The sequence below is a fragment of the Schistocerca gregaria genome, chromosome 6, assembly GCF_023897955.1.
Source record: "Schistocerca gregaria isolate iqSchGreg1 chromosome 6, iqSchGreg1.2, whole genome shotgun sequence".
Lineage (NCBI taxonomy): Eukaryota > Metazoa > Arthropoda > Insecta > Orthoptera > Acrididae > Schistocerca > Schistocerca gregaria.
In genome coordinates, this window is record NC_064925.1 from 285397919 (window position 1) to 285411796 (window position 13878).

At 42.8% G+C, this 13878-nt stretch overlaps 1 protein-coding gene across 3 annotated transcripts in view; it reads right to left on the reverse strand.

Annotated features, from left to right (window-relative positions):
- LOC126278408 (sodium-coupled monocarboxylate transporter 1-like) overlaps window positions 1-13878 on the reverse strand; it is a 173057-nt gene that overhangs the window by 141617 nt on the left and 17562 nt on the right. The window contains exon 2 of one of the 3 annotated variants that reach the window (XM_049978512.1): window positions 3292-3378. The exons of the other annotated variants lie outside the window; for them this stretch is intronic. The gene's annotated coding sequence lies outside the window, so the exon portion shown is untranslated. The remainder of the gene's footprint in view (window positions 1-3291; window positions 3379-13878) is intronic. 3 annotated transcript variants of the gene reach the window in all.

Below are 13878 nucleotides of genomic sequence, written 5' to 3' on the forward strand. Positions count from 1 at the left end.
GTATGTTGTAAATGCCTGGCTTGCGTAGCCCCAGGTCATCTTGTTTGACGGTGAGTAATCGATGAACTTACTACAATTCTCACGGAAAATATTGCGTATGCTATTGAAGACTTATCGGTACAATGTATCTCAGTTTCATTTAAAGAAATAAGCTTCGAATGGACGCGAGTGAGGTACGATCGTTCGCCGTACAACAGTTCGTCACCATCCTCTCATATTTGAAGCCTGAAATAAAACTCTAAAAACACAATGAATAATATCTGCATGAGAAGGGCCTCAATACGTGACAGAACTGAAATAACTCACATGGCACCGAGCGAGGTGGCGCAGTGGTTAGCACACTGGACTTGCATTCGGGAGGACGACGGTTCAATCCCGTCTCCAGCCATCCTGATTTACATTTCCGTGATTTCCCTAAATCGTTTCAGGCAAATGCCGGGATGGTTCCTTTGAAAGGGCACGGCCGATTTCCTTCCCTAATCCGATGAGACCAATGACCTCGCTGTTTGATCTATTCCCCCAAACCAACCATCCACAAATTTCCAAATTTCCATTGCGCTGTTCCACCGGGTCACAGCTATTCGCAATTGATTGGAAGAACAATCTGGACAATTCGAGAGAATGATTTGGCCATTCAGATCGCCCGACATGAATCCCATTGATTATGCATTGGGAAATGCACCGTCAATAATTTTGCAATTATAGACGCCTATAAAGGGAGCATGGCTTATTATTTATGCAGTGGACTTCCAAGGACTTGTTGAGGCCATGCGACGACGAGTTTGCTGCACTACGCCAGGTAAAAGGAGCTCCGATACGAGATTAGGAGGTGCCCCATGGCTTTCATCACCTTAGTGCATACTTCGCTTAGCACATCAGGTGCCCACAACGCCACCAGGAGACATTTAATTACGCTGCTGGTAGTGGTCATAGCGCTGTGACAAAAGCAAAACAAACGTTGGAGGATAGTGCATATAGCTATGAGGATGGATGGTACATGGACCAAGAAGGTTGTCATCTATATTCCTAGAAATAGGAAAAGACCCAGAATGTGGCCTAATGGAAACTGGGTAGATGACATTAAAAGAAAAAACAGAGGAGAGTTGATCATTCTGTGTGAAGAACGGTATGTGTGGAGAAGGATAAATCTAGAGGAGGCTTTTATCCAGCAGCGTATATGTAGTGGATGATGAGGATAATGGTAATGACGATGATTACGTTGATGATGAGGACAAATCAATGTTCGATGTGCACTTCTCCGACATGTATGAGAGAGATAGTGAACGTAGATACATGATCTAAAGGATTGTAGCTTTTTGTATATGCAGTCTTGGCCTAAATACGATTACATGACGTCAGAATATTGACGAATAGAGTTATCTATGAAGACAGTGCGTGTATTCATTATCTACGGCAAAGTAAGCCAGCGAGATGTCCTCATGCTACTGATATCTCAAAGACTTGTAGAGTAATCAGCAAGGAGCTTCTTTTATCATTTGCAGACACGATGGAGAGGATGAAGGCAAAGTCGGATGGTGCTGTTATTTGGGAAATCCCTTTAAGCAGCCGACTTTTGCAGTTGCAGGCGTCAGTGATATCTTATCTCCTCTGCAAGGTGTGCGCATAGAGTGGCCAGAAACAGTCTGAAAAGTTTGTAAGGGTGTTTCAGGCATATTTTGTTGAGAAATAAATGTTAAGAAGAAATTCCATACGTTGCGCCGTTTCAGAGTTAATTGGCTTTGAAGTTAGCCAGTCAGGCCGTTGTACGCGCAGATTCGAAGTTGTTCTCATAACGAACATGGCAGTGCGCGAGACTGCTTTGCCTTTGGCTCGCGTTACATCCTCACTATCGTCCATTGTCCAATTTTTGTGTCGCTCTCTTCTTCAGTTTTAGGAAGACAAACGAAGCACATATTTGGCGACACAGTCTCTGAATTCATCTATATCTACATCATACTCCGCATGCCCCCTAACGGTATGTGATGGAGAGTACTTCTGTATCGGCAAGAATGATTGTCGGTAAGCCTCTGTATTAGCTCTAATTTCTCGAATTTTCTAGTCTTTGTCATTTCGTGAGATGTATGTCAGAGGAAGTAATGGTATGGTAAACCTCTCCGTTATGCACAAAACCCTCTTGAAACGTCTGCCACTGTAGGTTCATTGAGCGTCTCTGACTGACAAAACCAGTGACGAAACACGCCGCTCTTCGTTGGATCTTCTCTATCTCCTCTATCAGTTCTATCTGGTAAGGAACCTAGATAAATTAACAATAAGTATCGGTCCAATAAGCTTGGAATAGAAACATTTCCTTAAGATTGTTCCTATGAATGTCAGTTTAGCATCTGCTTATCCCACTATTTATTTTATTACTCATTCCACTTAAAGCTGCCACGGATAGTTGCTCCGAGACTGTTCCAGCAATCTCTCATCAAATGGTTCAAATGGCTCTGAGCATTATGCGACTTAACTTCTGAGGTCATCAGTCGTCTAGAATTTAGAACTAATTAAACCTAATTAACCTAAGAACTTCACACACATCCATGCCCGATGCAGGATTCGAACCTGCGACCGTAGCGGTCCCTCGGTTCCAGACTGTATCGCCTAGAACCGCTCGGCCACTCCGGCTGGCAATCTCTCATCGGTAGTGTAGCTGAGCAGTAGTGGGTTTCTTTCCTATGTCTTCACAGTATGTTAATTTATACTACGTTTAGGGTCAATTGTCAGAGCCTGCACCATTCATCAATCCTCTGATTTTGTTCGTTAAGAGCGACGTGTTAAATTCTATCTGCAAGGAAGTTGCAGTTTCAGATACCTTCCTGAAGTCAAGGAACACGGAATCAACGGAACCCATGTTGATTTTTATACAGGAGATTTTTCGTTGTACAAAAACGCCATCATTCTTGAGCATAAAATATGTTCTATATTTCTACAACAGATTGTCAACGATATTTCCCAGTGCAACAGCTCCATTGGCTAACTTCAATACCAGTTAACTCGAAACGGCTCAAGGTATCGAATTTTTTTCTTAACAGTTATTTCTCAGGACAATTTGTCCTGCGACGTCCTTAGAACTTTTTCAGAATGTTTGTGTGTATCCTCTATATGATGTTGGTGATAAAGGACACCCTCGGCTGAATTACTGTGTTATTCTTTTCATTACTGTATGTAATTGATATTGTTTTCCAGAACGCCTTAAGTGTAAGGTAATTAGTTTGTAAGGGAATTCGTTCACGTAAGTGCACACACTTTCTGTTTGATCTAGTGTTTTCCAGGAAAACAATTTTGCCCTACCTGTTTCGGCAGTATTTTTGGTACCTCCAGGTCCCCCCGTTTAATGTCAGACGTGCTGTTTGCCACAGACGTAAGAATTTCGTCCTCCTGAAAAAGTTAATTTGAAGTAATTTATATCGGTCGAATTGTACATTATTATAGAAAAACTAAAACCTATGCTATCTAGGAGTATACATTCCATTTGTGGGTAGCCTGCCAGTGATATTTCTGCTGTTTATGAGTTTTTGTTGACTTATGTCATCCACATGCATTCCACTTCAGACACTGCAATTAACGATATATTTATTATTATATTTTGATTAGTTTATTCTGGACTGTATATTCAAGTTCATATACTGAACTACATCAATCCTCTTCAAAAAACGGAATGTCCCAGAAATATTTGCGTCTCAGTTCCATTATTGTAATATGGGACCTAGTGCCAAGGATGGTACTATAGTTGTATGGAATTAACGCATTTTTTTCTGAACTGGATGAGAGAAACTTCCAGCCCATTGTACATTTCCACGTTAAACCGTATTATAATAATTATTAAATAAAAGGAGAACTGAAGACAAGGTAATACTCGAAAGCTAAGCCTCAAACTATTTGTACTAGTATATGAAGATGGTACCTGTTCTTTCCGACCGACATTGGTGATCGTGCAGCTCTCGAATAAGGAAATTACAATGACGTCGAGACTGTTCGCTGCTTACAGACGTTGATAAATGTCAACGAGGACAGCTGAAAATGTGTGCCCCGACCGGGACTCGAACGAGGGATTTCCTTCTTACATTACAGACGGTCTATCCGACTGAGCCATTTCTTTTTTTTTAATTGTTATCACCGTGACTTGGTACTGTAATGAGACTTCAGTAGACCATACTCTGATAATCATGTAATATAAGCTGAAAATGGGAGAACAAACTAATTATGATAAAACAATAATAGAAGGAGAAAGGAAAAAAACGATAACATAGCCAAAAAATCACCACCGAGCGCTTATGATACGAATAAACAATTTTTATAGGTTTTTTTATATTTATTTAGTTTTTATTTATTTTGTATTATATAGATTCCAAAAGCAGAAAGACAACAAATCATATTCTAAACAGCAAACTAAGAAAAATTTCAATAAGGTTTCAAGGATTGTATACGTATATATATATATATATATATATATATATATATATATATATATATATATATATATATATATATATATATATACAGGGTGGTCCATTGATAGTGATCAGGCCAAATATCTCACGAAATAAGCATCAAACGAAAACACTACAAAGAACGAAACTCGTCTAGCTTGAAGGGGGAAACCAGATGCCGCTCTGGTTGGCCTGCTAGATGGCGCTGAAATAGGTCAGACGGATATCAACAGCGTTTTTAAAAAAATAGGAACAGCCATTTTTCTTACATATTCGTGTAGTACGTAAAGAAATATGAATGTTTTAGTTGGACCACTTTTTCCGCTTTGTGATAGATGGCGTTGCAATAGTCACAAACGTATAAGTATGTCGTATCACGTAACATTCCTCCAGTGCGGACGGTATTTGCTTCGTGATACATTACCCGTGTAAAAATGGACCGTTTACCATCTGCAGAAAAGGTCGATATCGTGTTGATGTATGACTATTGTGATCAAAATGCCCAACAGGCATGTGCTATGTATGCTGCTCGGTATCCTTGCCGACATCACCCAAGTGTTCGGACAGTTCGCCGGATAGCTACGTTATTTAAGGAAACAGGAAGGCCTCTCGGGCTGTCCGAGCAGTTCTAGGCGCTACAGTCTGGAACCGCGCGACCGCTACGGTCGCAGGTTCGAATCCTGCCTCGGGCATGGATGTGAAGGGTGTCCTTAGGTTAGTTAGCTTTAAGTAGTTCTAAGTTCTAGGGGACTGATGACCTCAGAAGTTAAGTCCCATAGTGCTCAGAGCCATTTGAACCATTTTTGAAACAGGAAGAGTTCAGCGACATGTGAAACGTCAACAACGACTTGCAACAAATGATGATGCCCAAGTAGGTGTTTTAGCTGCTGTCGCGGCTAATCCGCACATCAGTAGCAGACAAATTGTGCTAGAATCGGGAATCTCAAAACTGTCGGTGTTGAGAATGCTACATCAACATCGATTGCACCCGTACCGTGTTTCTATGCACCAGGAATTGCATGGCGATGACTTTGAACGTCGTGTACAATTCTGCCACTGGGCACAAGAGAAATTACGGGACGATGACAGACTTTTTGCACTCGTTCTATTTAGCGACGAAGCGTCATTCACCAACAGTGGTAACGTAAAGCTGCATAATATCCACTACTGGGCTACGGAACATCCACGATGGCTGCCACAAATGGAACATCAGCAACACTGGCAGGTTAATGTATGGTGAGGCATTATGGGAGGAAGGATAATTGGCCCCCATTTTATCGATGGTAATCTAAATGTTGCAGTGTATGCTGATTTCCTACGTAATGTTTTGCCGATGTTACTAGAAGATGTTTCACTGCATGAGAGAATGGCGATGTACTTCCAACATGGTGGATGTCCGGGACATAGCTCACATGCGGTTGAAGCGGTACTGAATAGCATATTTCATGACAAGTGGATTGGTCGTCAAGCACCATACCATGGCCAGCAAGTTCACCGGATCTGACGTCCCCGGATTTCTTTCTGTGGGGAAAGTTGAAGGATATTTGCCATCGTGATCCACCGACAATGCCTAACAACATGTGTCAGCGCATTGTCAATGCATGTGCGATCATTACGGAAGGCGAACTACTCGCTGTTGAGAGGAATGTCGTTACACGTGTTGCCAAATGCATTGAGGTTGACAGACTTCATTTTGAGCATTTATTGCATTAACGTGGTATTTACAGGTAATCACGCTGTAACAGCTCGCATTCTCAGAAATGATAAGTTCACAAAGGTACATGTATCACATTGGAGCAACCGAAATAAAATGTTCAAACGTACCTACGTTCTGTATTTTAATTTATAAAACCAACCTGTTACCAACTGTTCGTCTAAAATTGTGAGCCATATGTTTGTGACTATTACAGGGCCATCTATCACAAAGCGAAAAAAGTGGTCCAACTAAAACATTCATATTTCTTTACGTACCACACGAACATTTAGAAAAATAGGGGTTCCTATTTAAAAAAAAAAAGTAGTTGATATCCGTTTGACCTATGGCAACGCCATCTAGCGGGCCAAACATAGTACCAGCTGGTTTCGCCCTTCAAGCTAGACAAGTTTCTTCTTTGTAGTTTTTTCGTTTGACGCTTATTTCGTGAGGTATTTGGCCCTGTCACGATCAATGGACCACCCTGTATATTCTTCATCTATACACATTTTACTATAGAACTGAAGCGATACTGAGTCAAAACAATAAAGAAATCGAGCAGGGAAACTAGTAGAGAACAAACCGAAGCAAATCAGATGGGAAACATACATAACAAGGAAAACACCTATCAGTAGAATACTGACATTAACCAAAACCTTGATGACAAAAGAAAGAAAACAAGATTCAACATGTTGGCGGAAGAGGCATTTGCAAGCATGTCCAATAGGTCATGATCATATAGGGGCCTAGTGCGTGAAGTTCATGTGATCTTCCCCTTGGCCTTCTACAACATAATGAACGAAGTGTCCCAGTAACGACGGTATGGGTTTTCGAGCGTGGAAGGAAGAGTCCGGTCGCAATATGATGTAGTATTTAAGGTCTCAGAACATCGAGTAAATGTAAATGTCGTGTTACTAGAGCCTCCCGTGGGGTAGACCGTTCGCCGGTCGGCCTATGTGACCGAGCGGTTCTAGGCGATTCAGTCTGGAACCACGCGACTGCTACGGTCGCAAGTTCGAATCCTGCCTCGTGCATGGATGTGTGTGATGTCCTTAGGTTAGTTAGGTTTGAGTAGTTCTACGTTCTAGGGGACTGATGACCTCAGATGTTAAGTCCCATAGTGCTCAGAGCAATTTGAACAATTTGAACCGTTCGCCGGGTGCAAGTCTTCCGATTTGACGCCACTTCGGTGACTTGCGCGTCTATAGAGATGAAGTGATGATGATTAGGATAACACAACACCCAGGCCCTAAGCGAGAAAATCTCCGACCCAGCCGGGAATCGAACCCGGGTTCTTAGGACTGACATTCTGTCGCGCTGACCACTCAGTTACCGAGGGCTGACAGAAGATCGAGTAAGGAAGGCCAATTACGTCCTAATCCAAGAGCAATTTGTCATTTGACCTCCACAAGCGAAGAGATGTCGCATCGTATCTGTAGACGATTGCATAAATCCGTGTCGCTAAGCCCAATGCGGAAAAGTCGCTCATTCGTTGGAATGAAGTTATTTACTACCTTATACCAAGAGGACGCTACGCGCATCGGCACTATCAGAAGACTCATATTGCACCAAACTGTCGCCCAGTTTGTTTGCGGCTGCGGCAGTCCTCTTTAAACAAGGCGCGGTAAAGGGAATGCTTTCCAACGACTCCGTACGAACTGCATGTTGAGGACGGGTCTTCATAAAATGTCAGCCCCTAAATTGCTCACCGCAACACAGAAGTCACGAATGTGTTTTAACTTACAATTTATCTAACCAACATCAATAGCAGGTTCAAGACTAGCAGGACGGACACAGAGAAATAAACGTGACGTGAGTGTGTGAGTTTCTTGAGTTATCATCCAAACAGTTCGTCGTAGAAGAAGCATGTGCATCTTCCTTCGTATGTCCGCCATGCCCAACCTCCTTGAGGAACGATGTTTTGTAACCACTTCATACCGTAAGCGAAGGATATGTCTTTTCCATTAGAAACGACCAGACTGTTGCCGTAGTTTATTCGCCATCATCGAGGGAAGCGGGTAAACTTGGGCTACGTAATACGCTTTGCATAAAACATATGTATCCAGTATTCGGACTTTCTGGAGCAGAGTAAGAGAGAGCCTTTCATATTCTAGTATCGCTCCCTAAATTTTTTCCGGAACAGACTTCCAGTTGAGCGTCGCCATTTTGAGTGGACAACAATCAATGATGATAACGAGAGACGTATGCCAATCCACCACAGTAGCCCATGGAACAACTGCGTAATCAAAACCTTGTAAAGTAAGAAGCCTGTATTTACCTTAATTAAGTAGTGCACCTGAACTCCTAGAATAATCATCGATTATAGCCTTCAGTCGAGGTATCTCCGCAGAATTGCAGTGTAGAACCATCACATCATTCGCGTATGCATGAACGGCTGCAGTCCTTCCGGAAAGCGTCCAACCGTTCAGCTGGGGTGCTAGCATCCGAAGTAGAGGCTCCAGAGAAAACACAAACAAAGTCATTGACAGAGGGCTTCCTTGAGGCACTCCCCGATGGATATTTATTGGGGGCGTCAGTTGGCCATTAACTACCACTGAAGCCGAAATACCTGTAAACGGCTTTGAGAGCACTCGTCATGTGCCAACAGTAAAACCAACTGACTCCAGAATCAGAAGCAAGAAGTCGTCATTAACACTATCAAATGCCATATCAAAGTCCAGGAAAGCAAGGCCACAAGGAACGGACGTTACAACAGCAACCAAAACCGTTTCACGACACTAGGATGGTAAGACCAGATACGCAGCTTTGATATTTGGCAACAATCATTTCCATCAGAGGCGACATCCTAATATTAACTGCCCTCGCCACAGTATTATAATCGAACTTTAACAAAGTAACTGGGCGAAAGCTATCAGGGGAAGCTGGTCCAGAGCATTTCAGAATTAAAACAATTTTTCTCACTTTGAACGAGGTCTGCACTACTCTACCCTGTAACACTTCATTTGAAACAGTGGCCGAAAGGCGCACGTAAAATTTCTTGGAAAGTCCATCCAGACCCAGAGATTTTTGAGAAGGCGATCCCATAATAAGTTTATAAACTTCCTCAGGCTGAAATGCAGCTAATATCATTTCATTACGTCCAGGTGTAATTGTCGTACAGAAGATAGTGACTAGTGGGTTGTACGGCGTTGACTCTTCGATGACTCTGCGATGTCATAGATTACAGAGTACCTGACGCCTCAACACAAAAGTTTTGTCTCAAGGACAGATAGTGTTGAGGATTAGTGGACAAAGTTCAGAACCATCGTACAATATGCGTTAGATGAGTATGTGCCAAGCAAGTTCGTAAGAGATGGAAAAGAGCCACCGTGGTACAACAACCGAGTTAGAAAACTGCTGCGGAAGCAAAGGGAACTTCACAGCAAACATAAACATAGCCAAAGCCCTGCAGACGAACAAAAATTACGCGAAGCGAAATGTAGTGTGAGGAGGGCTATGCGAGAGGCGTTCAATGAATTCGAAAGTAAAGTTCTATGTACTGACTTGGCTGAAAATCGTAAGAAATGTTGGTCCTATGTCAAAGCGGTAGGTGGATCAAAACAAAATGTCCAGACACTCTGTGAGCAAAATGGAAATGAAACAGAGGATGATAGACTAAAGGCCGAAATACTAAACGTCTTCTTCCAAAGCTGTTTCACAGAGGAAGACTGCACTGTAGTTCCTTCTCTAGATTGTCGCACAGATGACAAAATGGTAGATATCGCAATATACAACAGAGGGATAGAGAAACAATTAAAATCGCTCAAAGGAGGAAAGGCCGCTGGACCTGATGGGATACCAGTTCGATTTTACACAGAGTATGCGAGGGAACTTGCCCCCCTTCTTGCAGCGGTGTACCGTAGGTCTCTAGAAGAGCGTAGCGTTCCAAAGGATTGGAAAAGGGCACAGGTCATCCCCGTTTTCAAGAAGGGACGTCGAACAGATATGCAGAACTATAGACCTATATCTCTAACGTCGATCAGTTGTAGAATTTTGGAACACGTATTATGTTCGAGTATAATGACTTTTCTGGAGACTAGAAATCTAGTCTGTAGGAATGAGCATGGCTTTCGAAAAAGACGGTCGTGTGAAACCCAGCTCGCGCTATTCGTCAACGAGACTCAGAGAGCCATAGACGCGGGTTCCCAGGTAGATGAACAAAGTAAGAGCATATGGACTATCAGACCAATTGTATGATTGGATTGAGGAGTTCCTAGATAACAGAACGCAGCATGTCATTCTCAACGGAGAGAAGTCTTCCGAAGTAAGAATGATTTCAGGTGTGCCGCAGGGGAGTGTCATAGGACCGTTGCTATTCACAATATACATAAATGACCTGGTGGATGACATCGGAAGTTCACTGAGGCTTTTTGCGGATGATGCTGTGGTGTATCGAGAGGTTGTAACAATAGAAAATTGTACTGAAATGCAGGAGGATCTGCAGCGAATTGACGCATAGTGCAGGGAATGGCAATTGAATCTCAATGTAGACAAGTGTAATGTGCTGCGAATACATAGAAAGATAGATACCTTATCATTTAGCTACAAAATAGCTGATCAGTAAGTGGAAGCAGTTAATTTCATAAATTATCTGGGAGTAGGCATTAGGAGTAATTTAAAATAGAATGATCATATAAAGTTGATCGTCGGTAAAGCGGATGCCAGACTGAGATTCATTGGAAGAGTCCTAAGGAAACGCAATCCGAAAACAAAGGAAGTAGGTTACAGTACGCTTGTTCGCCCACTGCTTGAACACTGCTCAGCAGTGTGGGATCCGTACCAGATAGGGTTGATAGAAGAGATAGAGAAGATCTAAAGGAGAGCAGCGCGCTTCGTTACAGGATCATAGTAATCGCGAAAGCGTTACGGAGATGATAGATAAACTCCAGTGGAAGACTCTGCAGGAGAGATGCTCAGTAGCTCGGTACGGGCTTTTGTTAAAGTTTTGTGAACATACCTTCACCGAAGAGTCAAGCAGTACATTGCTCCCTCCTACGTATATCTCGCGAAGAGACCCTGAGGATAAAATCAGAGAGATTAGAGCCCACACAGAATCATACCGACAATCCTTCTTTCCACGAACAATACGAGACTGGAATAGAAGGGAGAACCGATAGAGGTACTCAGGGTACCCTCCGCCACACACCATGAGGTGGCTTGCGGAGTATGGATGTAGATGTAGATGTCCACATAGTATTGCTGTTAGACTGTGTTAGACACGCACTATATCAGCTTGTTCCTCCGATACGTTACATGCATTATTTCTCGTGAGAGAATGAATTTCGAAGACATCTCATCACTCCCCCCCCCCCTCCCCCCACCCACCACCGGGAACTGACAGGAATTTTCTGGGACTCGAACCCTGGTACTCCTGGGCGGAAGACAAGTGTACCCCCTCTAATACAATAAAACCACCAGAGGTACTTTGAATTGACAGGAAATTAAAAATGACTGTGCCATTTCCAGGACTCGAATCTTGATTCTACTGGATGGAAAGCCCAAGTGTACCCTGTAACATATGGAAACACTCTACATGCGGGAGTAGAAGGGTAAGTCTGTGTGGTTCATTTATTTTGGTCGGGTAACTGACGCAAAGATTGATCCTAATTAAGTAATTAATCACAAACTTCAGGCCTAATTACACAAGTATGTACATGATGCTACACAAGGACGGCATAAAAGCGCAATAAACTAAAAAACTGACGCTACCATGCAACTGGTGTTATCCTGCTGGGAAAAAATTTGCAGTACCACTCGAAACTAGGGACAAATACAACCAAACCCTACTCTACACCTACAAGCTGGCAGGAGAAAGGCAGGGTTGTAAGGTACTACCTTTATTCTTTTTGGCAGTAACAATGTTCAACAGACGAGATGCTGATGTTGAACGGGAGGAGTTTAAAAAGTGCATTACCTGTAATCATACAGTATCTATCGTTATTTTATGTCAGAGTTCGCTACAGACGCCTGCTCAAAAACCACCTACAGCCTAGGTAACCGATTCCTAAACACTATACCACAACTGATGGAAAAAGTTGCGTCACAGTTTTAATTACACTTCGAAATTGTTGGGAAACAACCGGCACTCATTATGAACGGGTCATAATGGAGCAGTGCACTGGGGAAAATCGTTATCATGAAAGACTGCAGAGGGGCCGGTAGTTGAACATGCGTTCCCCTTGATGTTGTTGTTGTGGTCTTCGGTCCTGAGACTGGTTTGATGCAGCTCTCCACGCTAATCTATCCTGTGCAAGCTTCTTCATCTCCCAGTACCTACTGCAGCCTACATCCTTCTGAATCTGCTTAGTGATTTCATCTCTTGGTCTCCCTCTACGATTTTTACCGTCCACGCTGCGCTCCAATACTAAATTTGTGATCCCTTGATGCCTCAGGACATGTCCTACCAACCGATACCTTCTTCTAGTCAAGTTGTGCCACAAACGTCTCTTCTCCCCAATCCTATTCAATACTTCCTTATTAGTTACGTGATCTACTCACCTAATCTTCAACATTATTCTGTAGCACCACATTTCTAAAGCTTCTATTCTCTTCTTGTTCGAACTATTTATTGTCCATGTTTCACTTCCATACATGCCTACACACTATACAAATACTTTCAGAAACGACTTCCTGACACTTAAATCTATACTCGATGTTAACAAATTTCTCTTCTTCAGAAACGCTTTCCTTGCCATTGCCAGTCTACATTTTATATCCTCTCTACTTCGACCATCATCAGTTATTTTGCTCCCAAAATAACAAAACTCCTTTACTACTTTAAGTTTCACATTTCCTAATCTAATTCCCTCAGCATCACCCGACCTAATTTGAGTACATTCCATTATCCTCGTTTTGCTATTGTTGATGTTCACCTTATTCCTCCTTTCAAGACACTGTCCATTCCGTTCAACTGCTCTTCCAAGTCCTTTGCCGTCTCTGACAGAATTACAATGTCATCGGCAAACCTCAAAGTTTTTATTTCTTCTCCCGGATTTTAATACCTACTCCGAATTTTTCTTTTGTTTACTTTTCTGCTTGCTCAATATACAGATTGAATAACATCGGGGAGAGGTTACAACCCTGTCTCACTCCCTTCCCAACCACTGCTTCCCTTTCATGCGCCTCGACTCTTATAACTGCCATCCGGTTTCTGTACAAATTGTGAATAGCCTTTCGCGCCCTGTATTTTTCCCCTGCCACCTTTAGAATTTGAAAGATAATATTCCAGTCAACATTGTCAAAAGCTTTCTCTAAGTCTACAAATGCTAGAAACGGTAGGTTTGTCCAGATAGCGTGATGCAGTAATCGTTTCGGATCTGAAAAATGGGCCAATGATTCCTTTGGAAGAAATGGCGGCCCAGACCAGTACTTTTTGAGGATGCAGGGACGATGGGACTGCAACATGGGGCTTTTCGGTTCCCCATATGCGCCAGTTCTGTTTATTGACGAAGCCGTCCAGGTAAAAATAAGCTTCGGCAGTAAACCAAATGCTGCCCACATGCATATCGCCGACATCAATCCTGTGCACTATATCGTTAGCGAATGTCTCTCGGGCAGCAATGGTAGCGGCGCTGAGGGGTTGCCGCGTTTGAATTTTGTATGGATAGAGGTGTAAACTCTGGCGCATGAGACGATACGTGGACGTTGGCGTCATTTTGACCGCAGCTGCAACACGGCGAACGGAAACCCGAGGCCGCTGTTGGATCACCTACTGCACTAGCTGCGTGTTGCCCTCTGTGGTTGCCGTACGCGGTC